General features: G+C 35.2%; 1 pseudogene; it reads left to right on the forward strand.

The window, feature by feature from the left end:
- Positions 1 to 2,520: 2,520 nt before the first annotated feature.
- On the forward strand, positions 2,521 to 6,475 carry LOC125857429 (putative disease resistance RPP13-like protein 1; annotated as a pseudogene).
- Positions 6,476 to 22,755: the final 16,280 nt, after the last annotated feature.

The following is a 22,755-nucleotide window of genomic DNA, read 5'->3' on the forward strand; positions in this document are numbered from 1 at the left end:
TAGTAATTGAAAGACATACTAAGGAGCCGTTTGGCCATGCGATATGGTATCATGATATGATATCATAATATGGAATTATGAGATGAAATTGAAGTTTTGTTTGGACATGAGATATGAAAATTTTGTGTTGTATATTTTCCCATAAACATAAGAATCCTATAAGTTGTAAAATTATTAAAATAGCCCCAATTGTTTATTCTATCTTACCAAATAAACAAAAATTTATAAAATCGCATAATAAATTATTACAAAATTATATTTTCTCCACTTAAGTAATTGTTTCGTCTAACTTTAATTCAATAAAAAGAATTGAACATAAATTGTAGTGTACTAGTCATTAATATAATCCTCCCACATAATACATACAATTTTCTCACGTTGAACTTGCATTTCTCGATCATGTGATTGAGAAGACGAACCAACATTGTTACTTTGAGCCGTTTGTTGGTCAATATCATCCACAACTATATTTTCATGCTCATAGACCATAAGTATTTCATTAGTCCTTTGGTCTTCTCGCAAATAATTATGTAACACTGCACAACCTATGGCAATTTTCGCTTGTGTACTAATATCATAATAGTTCATCCCTAGTTTCAATATTCTAAATCTATTTTTCCAAGCTTGAAAAGTCCGTTCAATCACATTGTGCAGAGATGAATGCCTATAATTAAACAGTTCTTTGACATATTTTGGCTCTCTTTCACTTCCTCTGTAATCTTGCAAATGATAGCGTAGTCCTTTCTATGGAGCTAAAAATTCTTTTGTGTTTTGAAATCTAGCATCACCAACATAATATTTATCTACCAACAAACCTTTTATAAAGAATTACTAAAAGCATATTTGACATAAATGAGACAACTTTGTGTACATAAATAATATTTATTCTAAGGATGTAATTTAAAGTATTCTTGTGTCGGAAATGGAAATTGTGACATTGGTCCAACAAGTGCATTCTCAAGTACTTTACTGTCATGTGCAGTACCTTCCCAACCAGCAACAACAAAAGTAATCGCATATCAAAATCACAAGCACAAAGACATTTTGTGATGTTCTTTATTTGCGATTATGATATGTTTGTTGCACTGCTTTAGGAACCTCCCCTTCTATATATGTTCCATCAGTCGCACCAACACAATCCTACCAATAAAAAATACATCAATATTAGTTTAGTGAACATAAAATAAATTGGAAGCATTATAGAATGCGCTTCATAAAAATAATATTTGTAAGAGTAATAAAATAATGCTTCCAAGACAATGCAAAGCCATAAAATAAATAATATCTCTTTAAACAAAGTCGATAGTGAGTATGTAACTAAATAATAATAACTTACACATAAAATATAAATATGCACTTATTAATGCCATAAAATAAATTTATTAATGTGTTTGAAATTTTACCTTAAACCAAGGCCAAAATCGAGTATTATGTCGAATTTTGGAATGTACACCTGCCATATTTTTTGATTGTATAAATGTTGGTGCCATCTTGCTAATTGCCTCGACAACTATTTTATGTCGGTGAGAATAATAAATTTTAAAAAGTAATGATGTGATTATAAATTTTATTTACATATGAATGTGGGGTTGTTTTAACAAAATAAAGTTGTGGATCAATTTTGTATTAAAAATATCTCAAATCATGATATGGAATTCCCATATCATGGTTTTTGGAGAATATGGAATCACATCTCATGATATAGAATCATGAGATAAAATCAACATAAAATCGCATGTCCAAACGCTGATTCCATCTCATGATTCCATATCGTGATATAGTATCGTATGACCAAACACCTACTAAATATAAGAAAGAAACATCTTTTTGAGACATGTCAAAAAGATAAGTACCACACTTAAATTGAAACCGAAAAAGTATAAAAATTTTAACAAATTTATTTTGTTGAATCTAATTTGCTTCTTCAAGGAACTTGTCACTAAAAACATTGTGCTTCAATACACAGAGGATAGGGCAAGAAGAGTTAGGTGTACAAAGTATTCCGCGTTAGTATAGTTTGGGAAAAGGTCATATCTCAAGGAGTGTGATGTATACAACCTAACCTAATACCAAAATTAGTATTAGCCTTCACGGCTCAAACTTGTGTGACCTATAAGTCACACGAAGACAAATTTACCTTTGCATTAACATATTCATGATATGATAGTCCCTTTTAGCACGTTAATAATGAGGTGTGTAGAAATTTATTACTTGGGGGCCCTTTCTACAACCACCCTTATTATCTTGCTTCAGTTATTGAAGTGAAAAAGTAATGAAAAACCAGACTCTATTGGAAAAAGGACAGTTTGCAAACACGGTTGTACCAATTACTAGTAAGAGCACTAGCAAAAGAGAGAGTTTGAGAGAAATCACAGGTCATTCTTGTTTGCAAATTACTCTTAGCAGTTAGCATTCCAGGTAAAATAAAGCTCTTAACAGAGACTATTTGAAGATATATCTTGTCAAAATTCTTAAAGAATCATTTTGTATTCTCCTTGTTTTGATTTGCAGATATCAGAAATGGAGATTGGCTTAGCAGTTGGTGGTGCCTTTCTCTCTTCAGCTTTGAATGTTCTCTTTGATAGACTTGCTCCTCAGGGCGATCTGCTCAACATGTTTCAGATGCATACGGATGATGTTCAGCTCTTTGAGAAGCTGGGGGACATTTTGCTTGGTCTTCAAATTGTGCTAAGTGATGCAGAGAATAAGAAAGCATCAAATCAATTTGTGAGCCAGTGGTTAAATAAGCTTCAGAGTGCTGTGGACGGTGCTGAAAACTTGATAGAAGAAGTAAATTATGAAGCTTTGAGGCTTAAAGTGGAAGGTCAGGTTCAAAATCTTGCAGAAACAAGCAACCAGCAAGTAAGCGACCTTAACCTGTCCTTGAGTGATGATTTCTTTCTTAACATAAAGAAGAAGTTGGAAGACACTATTAAAAAATTGGAGGGGTTGGAAAAGCAAATTGGTCGCCTTGGCTTAAAGGAGCATTTTAGTTCGACGAAACAAGAAACTAGAACACCTTCAACTTCTTTGGTTGATGATACTGGTATCTTTGGAAGGCAGAATGAAATAGAGAATTTGATTGGCCGTTTATTGTCTAAGGATACAAAGGGAAAAAATCTGGCTGTAGTTCCTATTGTTGGAATGGGCGGTGTGGGTAAGACAACACTTGCTAAAGAGGTTTACAATGATGAGAGAGTGCAGAAACATTTTGGTTTGAAAGCTTGGTTTTGTGTTTCTGAGGCATATGATGCTTTCAGAATAACAAAAGGGTTACTTCAAGAAATTGGCTCAACTGCCTTGAAGGTTGATCACAATCTTAATCAGCTACAAGTCAAATTGAAGGAAAGGCTAAATGGAAAAAGGTTTCTTGTTGTCCTTGATGACGTGTGGAATGATAACTATCTTGAGTGGGATGACTTGAGAAATGTTTTTGTACAAGGAGATATAGGAAGTAAGATCATTGTGACAACACGTAAAGAGAGTGTTGCCTTGATGATGGGTAGTGGGGCAATCAACGTGGGGACTCTGTCTGATGAAGTCTCTTGGGATCTATTCAAATGACATTCACTAGAAAACAGGGATCCTAAAGAACATCTAGAACTTGAAGAGATTGGAAAACAAATTGCACACAGGTGCAAAGGGTTGCCTTTAGCTCTAAAAGCACTTGCTGGTATTTTATGCTGTAAATCAAAGGTGGATGAGTGGAGAGACATTTTAAGGAGTGAAATATGGGAGCTGCCAAGTTGTTCGAATGGTATATTACCAGCGTTGATGTTGAGCTACAATGATCTTCCTGCACGTTTGAAGCAATGTTTTGCTTATTGTGCAATATATCCCAAAGATTATCAATTTTGCAAAGACCAAGTTATTTACATGTGGATTGCTAATGGTCTGGTACAGCAGTTTCATTCAGGTAACCAATACTTTCTCGAGCTGAGATCAAGATCGCTGTTTGAAATGGTCTCGGAGCCTTCTGAACAAGACGTAGAGAAATTCTTAATGCATGACCTTGTCAATGATTTGGCCCAAATTGCATCTTCAAATCTTTGTATAAGGTTGGAAGAGAACAAAGGATCACATATGTTGGAACAATGTCGGCACATGTCCTATTCAATAGGAGGAGATGGTGACTTTGAGAAATTGAAATCACTCTTTAAATCAGAGCAGCTGAGGACATTGCTTCCACTCAATATCCAGTTCCATTACCCATTTAAGCTAAGCAAGAGGGTGTTGCATAACATACTGCCAGGACTAAGATCCTTGAGGGTACTATCATTGTCTCATTACCATATTAAGGAGTTGCCAAATGACTTGTTTATCAAATTAAAGCTCCTCAGATATTTGGACCTTTCTCAGACAAAGATTTAAAAGTTGCCAGATTTCATATGTGCATTGTAANATCATTGTCTCATTACCATATTAAGGAGTTGCCAAATGACTTGTTTATCAAATTAAAGCTCCTCAGATATTTGGACCTTTCTCAGACAAAGATTTAAAAGTTGCCAGATTCCATATGTGCATTGTATAACTTGGAGACACTTCTCCTGTCAGATTGTGATTTTCTTGAGGAGCTACCGCTGCAGATGGAGAAGTTGATTAACTTGCGTCATCTTGACATAAGCAACACTTGTTGCTTGAAGATGCCCCTACATCTGAGCAAGTTGAAAAGCCTCCAAGTGCTAATGGGAGCCAAGTTTCTTCTAGGTGGTTCGAGAATGGAAGATTTGGGTGAAGCACAGAATTTGTATGGATCTCTATCGATTGTAGAGTTGCAAAATGTGGTTGATAGAACGGAAGCTGTGAAGGCAAAGATGAGGGAGAAGAATCATGTTGAGAAGTTATCTTTGGAGTGGAGTGAAAGTAGTATTGCTGACAATTCACAAACAGAAAGAGACATACTTGATGAACTATGCCCACATAAAAACATAAAAGAAGTCGAAATCACCGGATATAGAGGGACAAAATTTCCAAATTGGCTAGCTGATGTTTTGTTTCTTAAGATAATACAATTGTCTCTTAGCAACTGCAAGGACTGTTATTCCTTGCCAGCACTAGGACAACCAACTCCCTTGTTTGAAAATCCTTTGCATTAGAGGGATGCATGGAATAACAGAGGCGATGCAAGACTTCTATGGCAGTTCATCCTCCAAAAAGCCTTTTAACTCTCTTGAGGGGCTTCTATTTGCAGATATGCCGGAGTGGAGGCAATGGTACGTACTAAGAAATGGGGAGTTCCCTATACTTAAGGTCCTTTTAATTGATAATTGCCCTAAACTCAGTTTGAAGACACGCATCCAACTTTCAAGTTTAAAAGGTTTTGAAGTAATTGGTTCTCCTAAGGTTGGAGTTGTTTATGAGGGGATGAAGGAAGGAGATTGAGGAATTAGATATTAGTGATTGTAACTCTCTTACCTCCTTTCCTTTTAGCATACTGCCCACTACCTTGAAGACAATAAGAATATCTGATTGCCGGAAATTGAAATTGGAGCAGCCAGTTGGTGAGATGAGTATGTTTCTCGAGAAATTGACACTGCGAAAATGTGATTGTATAGATGATATATCACCTGAGTTTCTCCCAAGAGTACGCAAATTGTGGGTACAGGATTGCCACAACCTTAGTAGGTTTTTGATTCCTACTGCCACTGAAACTCTCTTTATTGGGAGTTGTAAGAAAGTTGAAAAACTTTCGGCGGCATGTGGGGGGACCCAGATGATGTCACTGGATATTGAGCACTGTTGTAAGCTGAAGTGGCTGCCAGAACGTATGCAGGAACTCCTTCCATCTCTTAAGGAACTGGATCTGTCTGATTGTCCAGAAATAGAGTCCTTTCCTCAAGGAGGATTGCCCTTCAATTTACAATTCCTTTCGATCTTCCATTGCATGAAACTGGTGAATGGCCGAAAGGAGTGGCGTTTACAGAGATTCCCCTGTCTCACAAAGTTAGTGATCTATCATGATGGCAGTGACGAAGAGATTCTTGCTGGTGAGAATTGGGAGTTGCCTTCCTCTCTTCAAACACTTATCATATACGATCTGAAAACATTAAGCAACCAAGTTCTCAAAAGCCTCACCTCTCTTTCTATGCTACATTTTAGTGGCCATCATGAGCTCCATTCACTAGGTCTTTGGCACCTCACTTCGCTTCGATGTCTACACATCATTAATTGCCCTAATCTCCAATCACTTTCCAAATCAGTACTGCCTTCCTCCCTCTCCCAACTGGAGATCTCCCGTTGCCATAATCTCCAATTACTTTCCGAATCAACGCTGCCCTCCTCCCTCTCTGAGCTGACCATCATCGATTGCCCTAAGCTCCAATCCCTTCTAGTTAAAGGGATGCCCTCTTCCTTCTCTAAACTATCTATTCACGACTGCCCATTGCTCAGACCACTACTAGAATTTGACAAGGGGGAATACTGGCCAAATATTGCTCAATTTCCCATCATAGACATCGATAAGGAATGCCTGTGATGATTAAAACAAATGCTCTCCAACTGATGTAAGTTATTCTTTTCCCTCAGAAGCCTTTTATTTCTGTTTACTTCACTTTGCTTTTTTGTTTATTCTTTTCTTTTTTTAAGATCTTGTTGAGCAGGGTGGAACATCTACTGCTCAAACCAGCTACTGACCAAATCGTGCAGACTGGAACATTATTCGCCATCATGAAAGTTGTTCCTCATTTTTTATCTCTTCTACAGAGATAAAAGGGTCCAAGAAATGCAGCCTCATTTTCTCAATCAGGTAGCCAACACCTTGATAAGAGTTACATCAAGCTTCAAATTTAAAGATATTGAAAACGACTTTGACTATCTGCTTCCATTATTTTACGCCATGTTGTACCACATTGATTTCAAGTTTGATGCGACTGCATTATTACATCAATTTTTTTTGTTCATATTCAAAGATCCAAATATTACATCAGTTTTTTGGTTTTGATATTCAGAGAACTGTGGAGATTATGAAGTTTCCTTCAAATTATGTTCGCTACTCAACCTCGATTGACATCTCAGAGCTAGCAGAAAATGAAGGAAGTATATCCCACTTGGGATGAATTCAAGGTTAGATAACAAAATAATGATTTACTCATGTTTCAGTTACTTAAAGTGGGAAATTGCTTTTGAAAATATTGTTTTCATTGTTCGAAAGTTGTCAAACATATTATTGGCATCTGATGATCCAAATTTTTATTTTTCTGCTTATCTTCTTCTATCTTTAGTTTTAGAGTAATAATACATGCATGCCTCGCTTCTATAGAAGATGAGAAATTGTAAAATGCCTGTAGGAAGTGTTTGCTAAGTTGTTATCGCCTAATTCATATTTGACTGAATTAATTTCTGACCCAAGATTATGCATATGTCTGGTCTAACATTGAAAAGGAAAAACGTCGAATGATATGGGTATTTTCTTTTTTAAGAATACAAAGTTGCGATAATGATAGAAAATTTCGATGGTATTAATTTTGATATGGATCACCGTTGAGACTTTGTCTGAGGTATTAATTTCTATTTTTCCTGTTTAGAAATGTTTCATGCAGCTCCTAATTGTGATGCTTTATTTACATATTTTTAAAATTTTATCTTATAACAGGGATAAAGTGTGTCTATGTCAACTTGATTTTACAGACTTGCAGCTAATGTTGTGCGTTATATAATTGCATATTTTTTGGACACCAGATATGGCCAAGTTCCATCTGCAATATTAACAGAATCTTTGATAGGTGAAGGAGGCAGACAAAAAAGCTAAACATCTTTTTTCTTTCGCATAGCTCCCAGACAACTACACAGGGCAATGCTTGATATAAGGGCTTCAGATATACATTTGCTGGGTGTTTATCGTATGAGTAAGGAAACCATTGTCTTCGCTCCCAGCAGACAGTGATTGGAGGATCCATCCTCGTATCACTTAGCACCTTCCAGCAGGCAAGCCTTTATTTTAAAAATCTTCTCTTGCAATTTTAAACTGCATTTTGAGCTGTGTTGTTGCTAACTTAAACATGTTCTGTGCTTAATCAGATGTGGATTTTGAAGGGCGAGTACGACAAGTTTGGTCCATCCATTGTCCACAGGAAGTGCTTCTAAGGTGCTGCTGCAATTTTTACATCTGTCGCTAGTTCTTTTTTATTCTTTTTGTTCTTCCCGCTAAAGCTATTATGTCGTCCACAGTGAACTCAGGTCTACTATTATAGGCAAGTCTTTGAGATGGGGCTATCAAAGAATTAAGGGCGATTAAAATCATTGTACCGTTGATACTGTTTCATGTTTCCGGTGCAAGCCTCTTTTGTAAGTTGACAAACTCGATTTGTAAATATGTTTGGGACTCAACGAGTGGTTAGAGTACTGATTTTGTAAGATTTGTGTACAGAAAATCAAATTAGAGACATAACTTGCGATGGTTGAATATGCTCGAAGAAGTGGATTTGAATTTTAAATCGTCTTTTTTTTATGGGTGTGTGTGAGAAATTTGAAGTGTAGTTTAGATTTGTTGGAATAGTCTAAAGAGATTGTCTGTATAAAATTGGAAGACATAAATGGAGATTTGATTAGATGATTTTGAACAACAATTGCAACTGAAGTTGGATATATTATTTTCGTAGTTAGCAACGTGTTATATATTTTTATAGTGGATATATTGTTTTCTCATTCAGTGTTCGATATCCACATTGGAGTTCGACCAAATTTGAATTTGCACAATTCAAAGGGTGACGCTCCCGACATGATTTTTTCTATCCACGGCTCATGCTCGGAAGTTCTAATTAAGGTATCAGTTATATTGGGTATACAAGTGTAAACTAAAAATTATAACTATGTAGGTGCAATTATTTTTGAAAAAAAAACCCAAATAACAAGCCAAAAGAAAGAAAGAATACTAAATCCTACACTCGTTAACTAAACAACTAAAAAATATATTTAGCCATTGAACTCCTATGCACAACAAAATGTAAGTAGAACTCAAATTTGGGCCATGAAATGGCACCATTTTCTAACACTCAAAATGATCTTAAATTTCAGAATGAAACAAAATATATTACTTAGGTTGAACCCCATTTTCTTCCTCGTTTTCCCAACGTATAAATCCTTAGACTTGATCATCCCGGGGACTAATCCAATGATCATTGTGAATGAAAATTGAGCCACTGCATCTTGCCTTCCTAACGAAACGATGATCTTAGGCGATGAATGAGGCTCGTACATTGCAAGTTTGATTTCTTTTCCTCCTCTCATCAAAAGTTTCAAGTTCTTCGAAGCCACTAGAGCATGTTTTTGAGCTGAATATCCTTGTTAAGTTCCTGCTAATGAAAAAGCAGTAGTATTTAATTGAAGAATAACACCATACACAATACTAGCTAGCTGCTTCAGGTCCTCTGGCTACTGCTATATTATCAAAAAGAATCAAGATGTCTTCTAAATCGACAACATATCCAAAGTAATTCACAAGTGGGGTCTATGGAGGGTTATGTGCACGCAGACCTTACCCCTACCTTTGTTGGGAAAGTCAAGGCACTATCAAATAATGCCCGACAAGATAACAACGGAATAATACCCAAGTCTAAACTTTCTCTTTTAATTTGAACCAAGAGAAGACAAACTAAATCAAGCAATACGAAGAATGGACAGCAAGTATATCAACCAAACAAAAACAACAAGATAAAAATAAATCAATCACACAAGACACAAAGATTTACATGCAAAACCCTTCGATGTGAAGAGTAAAAAACCACGGGACCAAAAGCTCCACTATAAACACCAAGAGTTACAATATTTTTCTCAAAAATTGACCACAAAACAAGTGCCAAACAACGAGCAACAACAAAACAAGATTGCCCCAAAACTAGAGAATTAAAGGAGAGATTTCACCCAAAAGCGAGTTAATGTTTACGCCCAAAAATCAGAGGCCAAAGACAACCAAATCCGATCTCCACAATTGAATTGGAAGAAACCAGATGCTGAGAACTCCAAGTTCAAATTTGATCACGATCCAACGGTTAACGAAAGGGCAAACTCTGTTTGAAGCAGACTGTCTGAGCATAAAATTTCTTGAAGTAAAAACGAGATTTCTCTTTCCTCTCTTTGTTTCTGAAAAATAAGACCTTAATAAGCCTTATATATGCCAAACAAGACTTTTATTTATCCACATAGGAAGGAAGGGAAAAGAGATCCTAAACCCAACAACCTTAAGTAAGACAGAAAGATTGTTTCCAATAGATACTAGGTTGTAGTTTCTCCATTGCAACAAAACTAAAAAATCACCACCCTTCACATCTGCTTGAAGGATGCAGACTAATATCAATCCATGTTATTTCATGAATAAGATGTGATCAATTAACCAACCATTGCCTGGTCAGTGGCGGATCCAGGATTTTCGTTCAGGGAGTTCGAAAAATAAAAGTATAAACGTGTAAATAAGCCAACAAAATAAAATTTCAAGAAAGTAGTAGTATATGTAGTTAATTAATGTGGAAACCTAGAAAAAGAACAAAGGAGAACTTAAGAATAATGAAAGATTAGAACTATAAAACAATGAAGAACAAGAAAGAAGAGATAACTTTATTTGATAATACAGTCTTTTCTCACTGCCTAAGACTTACACTTAAAATAAAGAACTAACTTCATGTTCCTAAAAATCAGCAGCACATCTGTTGAAGATAAACAAACTCCTAGAGACTAGGTAAATAAGTTATTTGAGGAAAACTAAAGCTAATTTACTGCAGTAAATAAATAAAAGGTTGTAGTCCTAAAACATAGCAACTAACACTCCTCCTTGGTTTAGGAACTGTTGATTCCTAGTTTTTCTCTGAAAAACTCAAACTTGCCGAGGGAAAGGGGCTTGGTGAAAATGTCAGCAACCTGCTCATCACTCTTGCAGTAAAGAAGCTTCACATCTCCATGTTTTTGCACGTCTCTTAAGAAAAACAACTTAATATTGAAATGCTTCATTTTTGCAATGAAAAACTGGATTATTAGCAATAGAAATTACAGCTTGGTTATCAATAAAAACCTTAGTCCCTTCTTTTTGCTCCATATTCAGATCACACATAATTTTCCTCAATCATAGTGCTTGATTCACAGCTGCTGTTGCAGTAATATTCTGCCTCGGTTGTTGATTGTGCTACTATGTCTTGTTTCTTAGAATACCAAGAGAAAGCTCCTGACCCAAGATTGAAATAGAAACCTGAAGTACTCTTTATATCAGGTGCACCACCCCAATCACTATCGAAGAATCCGTTAAGTATAAACTTCTGACTTTTGTGAAACTTAACACCATAGTTGATAGTTCCCTTAATGCATGAACTGAGACAAAAAAACTCACTGCATGCAAAATATCAGGCCTAGTTGCAGTCAAATACATCAAGCAGCCACTAAGACTTCTATAATATGCCTCATCCACCTTTTCAGTTCCATCATCTTTGGAAAAAATTTCCTTTTGGTTCATTGGAGTACTCATAACTTTGCAGTCTTCCATATGAAACTTTTTTAGGATTTCTTGAGCATATTTTTTTTGGCAAATGAACACATTGTCTTCATTTTGTTTGATCTCCACTCCAAGAAAGTACGCCATCAGTCCAAGGTCTGTCATTTCAAAGACCTTCATCATTTCTAACTTGAAGTCCTCAATTAGGCAAACCTTACTTCCTGTGACAAAGAGATAGTCAAAATACAAAGAAATATTAAGTATGTCCGCACCTGAACACTTAATATAAAGTGTAGACTTAGATAGGCTCTTCTTGAAGCCTAAACTGAGTAAATGATCATCAATCTTGCTATACCAAGCTCTTTGTGCTTGCTTTAAACCATAAAGAGCTTTCTGTAGCAAATAAACCTTATTTTCTTGCCCCTTGACAACAAAGCCATCTGGTTGCTCAACATAAATCTCCTCCTGGAGAAGACCATTGAGAAAGGCCGACTTAACATCAAGTTGATAAACTCTCCAACCTTTTTCCGCTGCAATGGCTAGTAGCAATCTGATTGTGTCAAGTCAAGCAATTGGTGAAAAATTTTCTGAGTAGTCTACTCCAAAGATCTGAGCGTAATCTTTCACTACAAGCCTCGCTTTGTGTTTGTTAATGGAACCATTAGCATTTAGCTTTGTCCTGAAGACCTATTTTACACCAATAATCTTTCTGTCTAGAGGTTTCTCAACAAGCACCCAGGTCTGATTTGTTTAGATCATCATCATCTCCTCCTTCATTTCTGCCACCCATTTGTCTTCCCATTCTGCTTCCTCATTGCTTGCGGGCTCACAAATTGCAGTATTGCATCTCTGATAGATATCAGAGATCAACCGCGTGCCTCTAATAGGAGGATCATCAACTAGATCTTTTGGATCTAATAGACTATCAACTGGTGGATTGTTTTCAGGCTTCTCCCAGTTCCAGTGCTGGTCCTCAAAGAAGTGGACATCTCTACTTACGACAATTTTCTCTGTTTGAGGTTCATAGACCTTATAAGCTTTGGAGAAAACACTGTAGCCTATAAAGATGCCAGGAACTGCCTTCTTGTCAAGCTTATCTCTTTTATCCTGTGATATATAAGAGAAACACAAGCAACCAAAAATTATGAGAAATTGCAATGAGGATTTATGACCATACCATGCTTCATATGGTGTTTTATCCTTTACAGATCTAGAAGGAAGTCTGTTTTGCAAAAAAACAGTAGTGCTGGCAGCCTCCGCCCAGAACCTTTTTGGTAGATGTTTCTCATGTAGCATGCACCTAGTCATCTCCATTATAGTTCTGTTTTTCCGCTCACTAATTCCATTTTGTTGTGGAGTATAAGGGACTGTTAGCTGATGTTCTATACCAGCTTTGTCTCAGAGTAATTTGAACTGATTTGAAGTGTACTCCTTCCCATTATCAGACCTTAAAGTCTAAATTTTGCAGCTACTTTGATTTTCCACTTTTTCCTTAAAATTCCAAAACACATCAGCTACCTCAGACTTGAATTTTAAGAAAAAAATCCAGGTCAGTCTTGTTAGATCATCAATAAATACAATGTAGTAAAGACTACCATTTGAAGCTGGTGTTCTATGAGGTCCACACAGGTCTGTATGAATGAGCTGAAGCTTTTTTTATGCTCTCCAAGTTGTTTTGGGAAAGGGCAGCCTGTTCATTTTTCCAAGTAAACAAGCTTGGCAATCTGTCCACCGATTCTGCAATCTTGGTAGATCATTCACAAGTTCCTTTCTTTGCAAGAACATCATACCTTGATGATGAAAATGACCCATTCTTTTATGCCAAACTTCTATAGAGTTGTCTGTCATAAGAAAAACTGTCTGCTCTTCTTCCAAAGGATTGAGGGGGAAACACGTCCCCTTCATTTTGACCTTGAATATCTCATCGCCTGATGGATCTACTATCACACAAGTTTTGTTTTTGAAGAACAGATTGAATCCATTCTCCATTAATTGACCAACACTTAGAAGGTTTCGATCAAGGTCTGGAACATATAAAACATGTGCGATAAGCTTAGTTCTAGAGCCACTGGTAATGGCTATGGCGCCCTTGCCTTTCACAGCAAGACACTCACCATTTCCAATTTTAACTTTCTTTGTCTCAGTGTTCCACAATTCTTTGAACAACATCTTATCAGATGTCATGTTGTTAGAGCAACCACTATCAATTAACCAACTTTCATTTGAATCTAGGAATGTGACACAAGTTGCAACAAAAAAGTGATCTTCTTCTCGATTAGCAACTTGAGCTTCAACTTCAGGCTGCTGAATTTTGGCTTTACAAATTACAGCTTCATGACCCTGTTGATTGCACTTGCTGCATTTTGCATTAGGATTCCTCTAACATTTGAAAGGAGGGTGACCTTTTTTTTTCACAATGCCGACAAGGAGGATAGCTAGCCTTCTTTCTTTTAGCAAAATTCTCACTATTTTGTCCTTGTATCTTCTTGTTCTGCTTTTTCTTGTTTCTTCCATCATCTTGATGTTTAACTAATAGGGCTCCTTCAACAACTCCTTTCTGTCTCATTACACGTCGTTGCTCTTGTGCTTGAAAAGCACTTAAGAGCTCCGCTAGTGTAATTTTGGACAAGTCCTTAGTATTTTCTAAGGTTGTAACAGTAGCCTCAAATTTTCCAGGTACTGTTACAAAGATTTTCTCAACAATTCTTGAATCTTTAAAAGTGGAACCCAACAATCTGACTCGATTTGCTATATTAAGAAGTCGGTCAGAATACTCCTTTATGGTTTCCCTTTCCTTCATCCTTTGCAGCTCAAACTCACGTACTAAATTTAGCACTTGCATCCCTCGAATTCTTTCATCTCCTTCATACTCAGTCTTGAGATAATCCCATACCTCTTTTGCTGACTTCAGGGACATAATACGAGTAAAGATGGTGGATGAAGCTGTTGTATACAAGCATGCCTTTGCCTTTGATTTCATGGTTTTCCTTTCCTTGTGATTTTTAATCTGCGAGATTGTGGGATTGTTTGTTAAGGGAACAATCTCATAATCATCTTCTACAGCTTCCCAGAGATCCAAAGCTTCTAGATATGTTTGCATTCTGACTGCCCAGATCTGATAACTTTCTCCATTAAAAGTTAGTGGTGCCATTGAAGAAAAACTTGCTTCCCCGTCCATGGAATTCACTAAAACAGATTAATGAACACACACAAGTCCCTCAAGAATAAAATGCTCTGATACCAATTGTAGTTAATTAATGTGGAAACCCAGAAAAAGAACAAAAGAGAACTTAAGAATAATGAAAGATTAGAACTATAAAGCAATGAAGAACAAGAAATAAGAGATAAATTTATTTGATAATACAGTGTTTTCTCACTGCCTAAGACTTACATTTATAATAAAGAACTAACTTCATATTCCTAAAAATCAGCAGCACATCTGTTGAAGATAAACAAACTCCTAGAGACTAGGTAAAGAAGTTATCTGAGGAAAACTAAAGCTAATTTACTGCAGTAAATAAATAAAAGGCTGCAGTCCTAAAACATAGCAACTAATAGTATATATAGTTTATAGGTACAAAAAGTTAGTTTTGTTACAAGAGACCTAAAACTAACATGACTTATCTATCTATCTATATATAATAGGAGAGAAAAAGTGTCACGTGTCAGCACCACAAAAAAGGGGCATTTAAAATAATTATTAATTATTAATTATATGTAACAGGATTAAATAATAAATTACTAATATTATTTATTTTTAAAAAATGAAAAAATAATTATAGTTTTTACCGCTTTTAAAAAAATTAAAATTTTACAGTTACTTTAATTTTTTACTATTTTTCAAAATTTAAATAAAAATTGAGGATGTTATGAAACTATATAAACAAGAAGAAGAATAAAGCAGGGAGAAGAGAAAAGACTTCTTATTCCTCTTGAAGTATATTCAGGATTCACAAATCTGATTTACAAGGAAGGAAAAACCTATTTATTTATAGGGGAAAACTGACTTGGTCTCCAATAGAATTCCTAACTACTCCCTAAAATGACTCCACATAATAAACATTCACTATAATACAAATATGTTTATAACACTCCCCTTGGATGTCTATTTGATAGATTTTATGCCTCGTTAAACCCTTACTAGATAAAACTCAGTGGGAAAAAACCTAGTGAATGAAAACGAGTACACATATCTAATAATACGCATTATGGATGCCTCATTAAAAACCTTACAAGGAAAACCCAATGGGACAAAACATTGTGAGGGAAAAAGAGTACATTGCGTATTAACTCCCTTAATGAGAACATTAATCTAGAGACTAGAATCTTCGTTTTCCAAGCTTGTGCACCATCTTCTTGAAAGTTGTAGTTAGTAGAGACTTGGTGGATAAATCAACTATATTATTACTTGAACAAACCTATTGCATGTTGATATCGCCATTCTTGGGAGCTTATGAGTGTAGAAAAGCTTTGACGAACTATGTTTCCTTCTATCTCCTTTTATGAATCATACCTTTAAGATTAAAGATTTCTGCAAGTTCCTTAGTTCAACTTCTTTAAGCAAATAATCTATTGCATTTTGAAAGCTCTTCAAGAGTTTCAATTCAAGTCATCAACTTGTATAACAATACAAAAGATTCTTGATTGCTTTAATCTATATATGAGGATTATAAACAAGTTTTTCAAAAACTTGTATATGTTTTAGATTTTGAATCCATCGGATGTTTTCATATCTATTTTATCAAGTGACAACATTCAATATTAAATGAATGGCATCTTCTAGTGCCTAGATTGCAAGTCAAATAAGCTTTATGCTTCTCAAGATGCATCATTCCACTTTTCACTTGATAATTATTTCTACGATAGCATGCTCTAATAGACGTAGAATTCATATCCTCACAATCTTTTACAATATTGCGCACTATTGTATCAAAGATACCATCAACAATATATCATTTTGTATGATTCACAATACGACATAACTTATTGATATCTCATGACTTCATTTCAGGTACGTACCCCTCTCATGAGGTTTCATGAAGTGTTATGCCGTAAGCTCTTCAAGAGCACATTGCCTCCTTATTATGATCATATTGATTCTTTGATCCTCCCCCTTTTCTGAGGATTATTTTTTCTTAGATTCGATTAGTCTATCATGCTTCATGCATCTCGTAGACTATCCTTTAGAAACATTTAGTAGGAGCATTACAACTCTTGTGTTGCTTCTTATCTCCCCCTTATGTTAGACAAACTAACTTATATCTCAAACTAACATGCATGCCTCCTGCATGATCTTCTAGCATCTCATGTGAGTAGTTGTGTATTGATTGTGAGTCTTGCAATGACCATTGCACAGAGGATTAATCTTATGGAGTTATGTTCAATGATTGTGTTTGAAGTGCCTTGTGTAGTGAGGCTTACTTGAAAGGCATGTGTGTGGATTCCCATAATTTTCCTTGTTAGTCTAATTGTATAAGCTTGGAGAATGCAAGAAATAATCATAGGCATGTTTTGAGAGTGAACCCAAATAATCATACCTACACTGTGACTACCTTGTGAGGGTGTGCAACCATTTTGGCACCAATTGAGCTAATCCATTTGTTGACAACCTTGTTGAAACATCTTGACCCAAAAATGTTACTTCCTTCTCACCTATAAATCCTTTTGAAGCATTGGTTTATTTGAATAGCTAACTTAGACAAAAAGCCTAAGTTAGAGGTGTGGTAAGGAAGGAGAAAAGATTCCAAGTGAAAATGAAGCATGAGACTCACCCTTGGTTCTTGTGGCAAAAAGATGGAACTCGTCCATATAAAAAGTGGAGAAAAGAATTTGAAATGAAAAACAGTGTTTTGCAAAGTAATGCCCTGATCATCTTTGTGGCATGATGGAATAAAAGGGGTCCCGATGAGTTGAACAAGAAATGAATGTTGTGAATTAGGTTGAGTTTCTTGGTCAAAAGAGAGAAAGAGCATGAGAAGAGGTGAATTTGAAAACAACAATGCTTAAAAAAAGGTGAAGTCACTAAGCAAAATTGATTATACCTTTACCTTCAGCCCCATTACAAGCATGAAGAACACCTTTGAGATCTTGCTAAAGTCGGGTGATGTGATGATTGAAAAATATGGGTAAACCTATGGGTTGAACGTGCATACATTTCTCTTTGACAGAGTGAGAGTTTGTGTTGATTCCTAAATTTATTGTTGATATGCTATGTGAGAACATGGAATCATATGTTGTTGTGAGGGCACTTAAATGCTTTTGATGAATCATAATTTTGCATTAGTGACCTTGAGCTTAGATTGATAATGACTAGTCATCATTTGAGGTTTTATGAGCATCATTGAGAATTACATAAACATAATATTAGCCTTGTGATTTTATTTGCATGTTGGCTCGCAAGAAGCACTGTTGTAAACACCCTTTTTGTACTGATTGAATTCTTGATTTACTTGAGGACAAGTAAAAGTTTAAGTTGAGGGTGTTGATGAGTTTGAGATTTTGACTCATTTGAGGCCTTTTTAGTTCAACAAATATCATCCCCAATGCCTTTTTATGTCTATATCTGATGATTTATTGTTGTTTTGTAGCTATTAAGGTTTAAGGACATGGCAAGGATGAATCCCACAAAAAGAGGCTAAAAATAAAAAAGGGCAGAAATCTGAATCTGATGCTCGCCAAAGAAACTCGGCGACTCATTGAGTGTACTAGACCTCGCCGAAAAATGACAAAGTCTTCGACTAAAATTCTCAAGGCAGGTTGGTGAAATGATGGGCTAAATGATGATTCGCTGATTTTTTGTCGGTGAGATGAAAGTTGCTCATCGAAAGTGACAGAACATTAGGGCTAAATTGAAGGCCAAAAAGGCGAGCTTGGGTGATGATCGGTGACTCGCCGAATGTGAACGGCGAGATCCATCGAGCTCTCTAACTACGTTTCAAACACCTGAAGCTTGAAGCAAAGAAAATGTGAGAAGATCAAGTCGGCGACTCGGTGAATGAGTTAGCGAGCCCGACTAGCATCGCCGATTGAGTCATTTAATGACATTTTGGCTAAGTTTTGGGGAAAATATAAATAACCGAAAAGAAAGAGAAAAATGCATCTTTAATCATACATTTTGTATATGAGACTCTCTGAAATTAGAGTACAGTAGAACTTCCCATTTTTTAGAATTGAAAACAAGCTTGCAACCCATCTTTGTTTGGGGAATTAGAAAAATGAATCACTTAAATTGAAGTTGTATATCAACAAATTGATGACTGAAAATATTTTCGGTAAAAAAATCTTTTACTTTTATCATGATTGGCTAAAACTGCAATTCTAGGGGTGTGCAAATGGAGTTGGGTTTTGATTAAATTTGTGGAATATTGTGTATTACTCTATTTTACTTTGATTATCATGTGTTAATTTATGAATTGAGGTTGCAAATTTGTTCTAGTTTAGATATTCATGCATTCCACTAATGAGAGTACATGAAGTCGGTAATTGATTTGATGATTGCATATAAGTTCTGGAATTCCTTATTTGCTTGAGAAAGAAATTTGAGGTTTCATTTCTAAATGCTAGGCTTGCTAGAAAGAGAAGATCTAAGTCAAGGTAATGACTTGTTTAGTAGATTATAAATGGGAATGTCTGAGAGGAATTCTTGTGATAAGCGTGTTGTGATTGAGAGATGCAATGTGTGTTTGAGATTGACTCAGTCTATCCATGGGTATTTAATGTAGTTGAGCAATCACATTGATCCACCATTTGAAATACTCCTAGATTATTACTCTGCTTATTTGCTAGAAACTCGTTTTAGTTTATTTTGTCAAAATTGGTTACTAAACAAGGTTGATTGAAATTTACTCCAATCTTGTTACCATCTAGCTACAATGAATTAGATCATCCCTTCCACACCGAATTCGATTCTGGGAGTTTTACTCGTCTGGATTTGATCATGTGAAACCTTACGAGTTCCTTAATGTCTTGGATACAAGAATATATTTTCCAAGTTTCGACATTACACCCCACCCATTTCCTAATAGCCCTAGATCGTGCCTAGCCCAAATTCCGTCGGAGGCTAGCCTAACCTAAAAAATTTAAGTCACTATCCATAAAACTTTCCGGTCCAAATTCTTTCACTATTGGCCTATTCATAGCGATCGAAACGGATCGTTACAGTAGCTTATGGTGAAAATATGATTTATTTTTTACAAGTATACATGTTACATAATTTAAACAAAAATTACACCATGATCTAACCAAAATATAACCAAACTGTTTTGGATAAAGAAATTAATTTTAAAATGGGTACATTATATTTGGTGTTAATCTTGATTTTGATTATATGTGCGACCCTACAATGAATAATACCATAATCTACAAACTATACTAATGTTTTCTTTTAACAATTACTCATACAAATATCACTAGAGTCATACGAATGATTTATCAAAATCAGTTTACAAATTAAAAAAAGTTTCATGGTTAACCACATTGCATTTATATTAAGACTAGATAAAGGATGCCCGTGCAAGGCACAAGCTATTTCCAAGTATTGAGACCCAAATTAAAAAGATAATGATTAAACTTAATAAGTTACATTTAGTTTGCTAAACATGAAACTGGGAGCTTGTTAGAAAAAGGCTCTGTTATTTGTTTTCTTTTTTGGTCTTTCCGCTAAGCTCAAGATTGGGGACCAATACCATAGACTTCTTCCCCAAAGGTTCACCCCTAGTTCGGCTATCTGAGAATTAAGTAGAAACAGACGATCTGTGATATAACAATAAATAATGCAACTGTTAAGCAACTCATTTGTGACCAACAACTAAGGAAAGGGATGACTTTGAGTAGACTGCTTTGGCAATGTTAGTTTTGAACCCCTTCAGCTCTCAATAACTATTTAATTCGAGTGGTCACTAATGCATCATTCTCAGTTTCATAGGAGGTTCATCATTCTTTGTCACGAAGGTCATTAAATTTGCAGAGTTGCTCAACTATGGATGTGCTTTAACTCTACTCAGTCGGCGAGCAATTTTTGAAGCTTGTCGTCAGAAACATCAAACTCACAAGGGAGGGGGTAAAACAAAACACAATCTAGGAAGGGGAGTATAGTGCCAATTTCAGTACTTCCAAGTAAATCAGAGGATTGTTTTAGACGGTAGATATTATTAAACTGGCAAATTGAAAATAAGATCGAGAAGTCAAGTTGTCATTGTCAAACTTTGAAGAACAGGAATCTGCATGCCAAGCTACCAACATAAGGTAATAGATTGCTAGAATGACAAGTCTAACCTCATGATCAATGTATCAGCTTACCTCATTATAGATTTCTTAAGTGTCATTTGATAACAATTCAAAGGTACTTACTGAAACTTGTGTTTAACAACTTGATAGACTCTCATCATTTACTTTCCTTTAATTAGAACCTATCAAGAAAATTTGAAGAAAGAGGGAAATTTTATTATTAGTATAAATGAAATATCTAAAATCATAAACGTTGAACTGGAAATAAAAGGAAAAAACACAAAGAGATTCTCAAAGGCAAATGAGAAAAAACTGAGAAGAAGTCATAATCAATGTACAAATAGATTGAAGAAGAAAATAAGTATAAAGTAAGTTATCTATACCGTTACGTTGCAGATCAATTATGTCACACTTCTTAACACTCTATTCGCATTCTCATTCTCATCGAGTTCATCCTCCTTAAATCATTGACTATTATTATGAGAATTGAGCTCATAAAGACTTTATTTTAGAAAAGAATATTAATTTGTTATCCAAGAAGATGGGCATCATATGCTCTACACCATAGATACCTTCCTAGATCACTCTCTTTTTTGTATATACTCCCCTCATTACAATATTAGTTGTTGCAAGATAGACAGAAAATAGTCAAGTGAACAAAACACCATGCAGTGTAACAGATATCGGCTACTGAAACTACCTCAACCCTCAAAACGCCTAATCATTAATGAAGTAGTTAACGGATGTGTTGAAGACTCACTTGTTGATTTTAATTGTGTAACATGCTTGTTTTTCCAACTTTTATCAGCTAATATAATTACTATGAAAGAGTGGAAGAATATAATATTATTAAAAGTAGCCCTATTCCTAGCAAGAAATTAAACATAAGATAAGGAAAACAAACACAACTAAGGCTAGAAGATCAATAGCAAGCAAATTATGAAATAAAAGAGACGCGGTTGTAAACATAAAAATTTGAGAGTTTTAAGTATATCAAATGGAAGCAACAATTCTATGAATCAAAATATCAGTCTTATTTTTGTTTCCCTCTTGAAAAGTTTGTTGGATAAGTTTTTCTTTTAAATGGAAAGAGGAAATTAAAGTTGCAAGTGCATTATTTTTCTATCATTTTAATGTGTTGTATATAACAGAACACAACTATACATTGCTAACATAATAATAAGACATCTTAATAATATAGATACACCACAGTAAAAGAGACATCTAGCGGCAATATATTTTAGTATTTGCCGTAATATTTATCATTGTAAATACATTTATCGATAATTGAGTTAATGACATTACATGCAGAATCTCTAAAGCCCTTTAGAGACATTGTGTCTATTGTTTGCATTAACAGGGGTAATAAGATTCCCATATGTTGATAATAGGCTGTAAAATAAGCAAGTCAAACAAACACATTGAACACATGCTTCAAATGAATCCTAGCCCAAGTTAGGGCTTCATTATCGAGTGATCTTTTAAGACCAAGAAATAGCCCAACCAATTGAATTAACTCATTTGAAGCAAACAACTCTTGATTCACCAAGAAAGTTGGAGTTGTTTAACAAACATGAGACACCATGGGTGTGTTTGGTATGAAGGAAAATGTTTACCAATTTTCTCATGTTTGATTGGGTTAAATGTTTTGGAAAATGTTTTCTAAATCAACTCATTTTCCTCAAATTCAAGGAAAATGACTTCCCTTCAAAACTTAAGGAAAACATTTTCCAAAACTTTTTTCCAACTTCAAATTACAATTACTTTTTTGTTGAAAAAATCAATTTATTTTGTCCCTATCCTCAAACCAGCCACCCAACCACCACCACCCCCAAAAAAATAATAATTTTAAAGCTTGTTTTTAAATTCAATTTTTTTACCCCACCCTCACCCCTACTCCCACCTCCTCCCAAAAAAGTATTAAAAATTGTTTTTAAAAGATATTTCTAATTTTTATTTTTTATTTTTTTACCCCCACCCACTACCCTTGCCCCCCCCCCTATCAGTCCCCCTATCAACCCCCCTATCAGCCCCCAACCCCCTTCAAAAAGAAAAAAAAATTAAGTTTGTTTTAAAAATATATTTTCAACTTCAAATTTTTATATTTTCATCCCGAT

Source organism: Solanum stenotomum, chromosome 3 (assembly GCF_019186545.1).
Source record: "Solanum stenotomum isolate F172 chromosome 3, ASM1918654v1, whole genome shotgun sequence".
NCBI classification, from domain to species: Eukaryota; Viridiplantae; Streptophyta; class Magnoliopsida; order Solanales; family Solanaceae; genus Solanum; species Solanum stenotomum.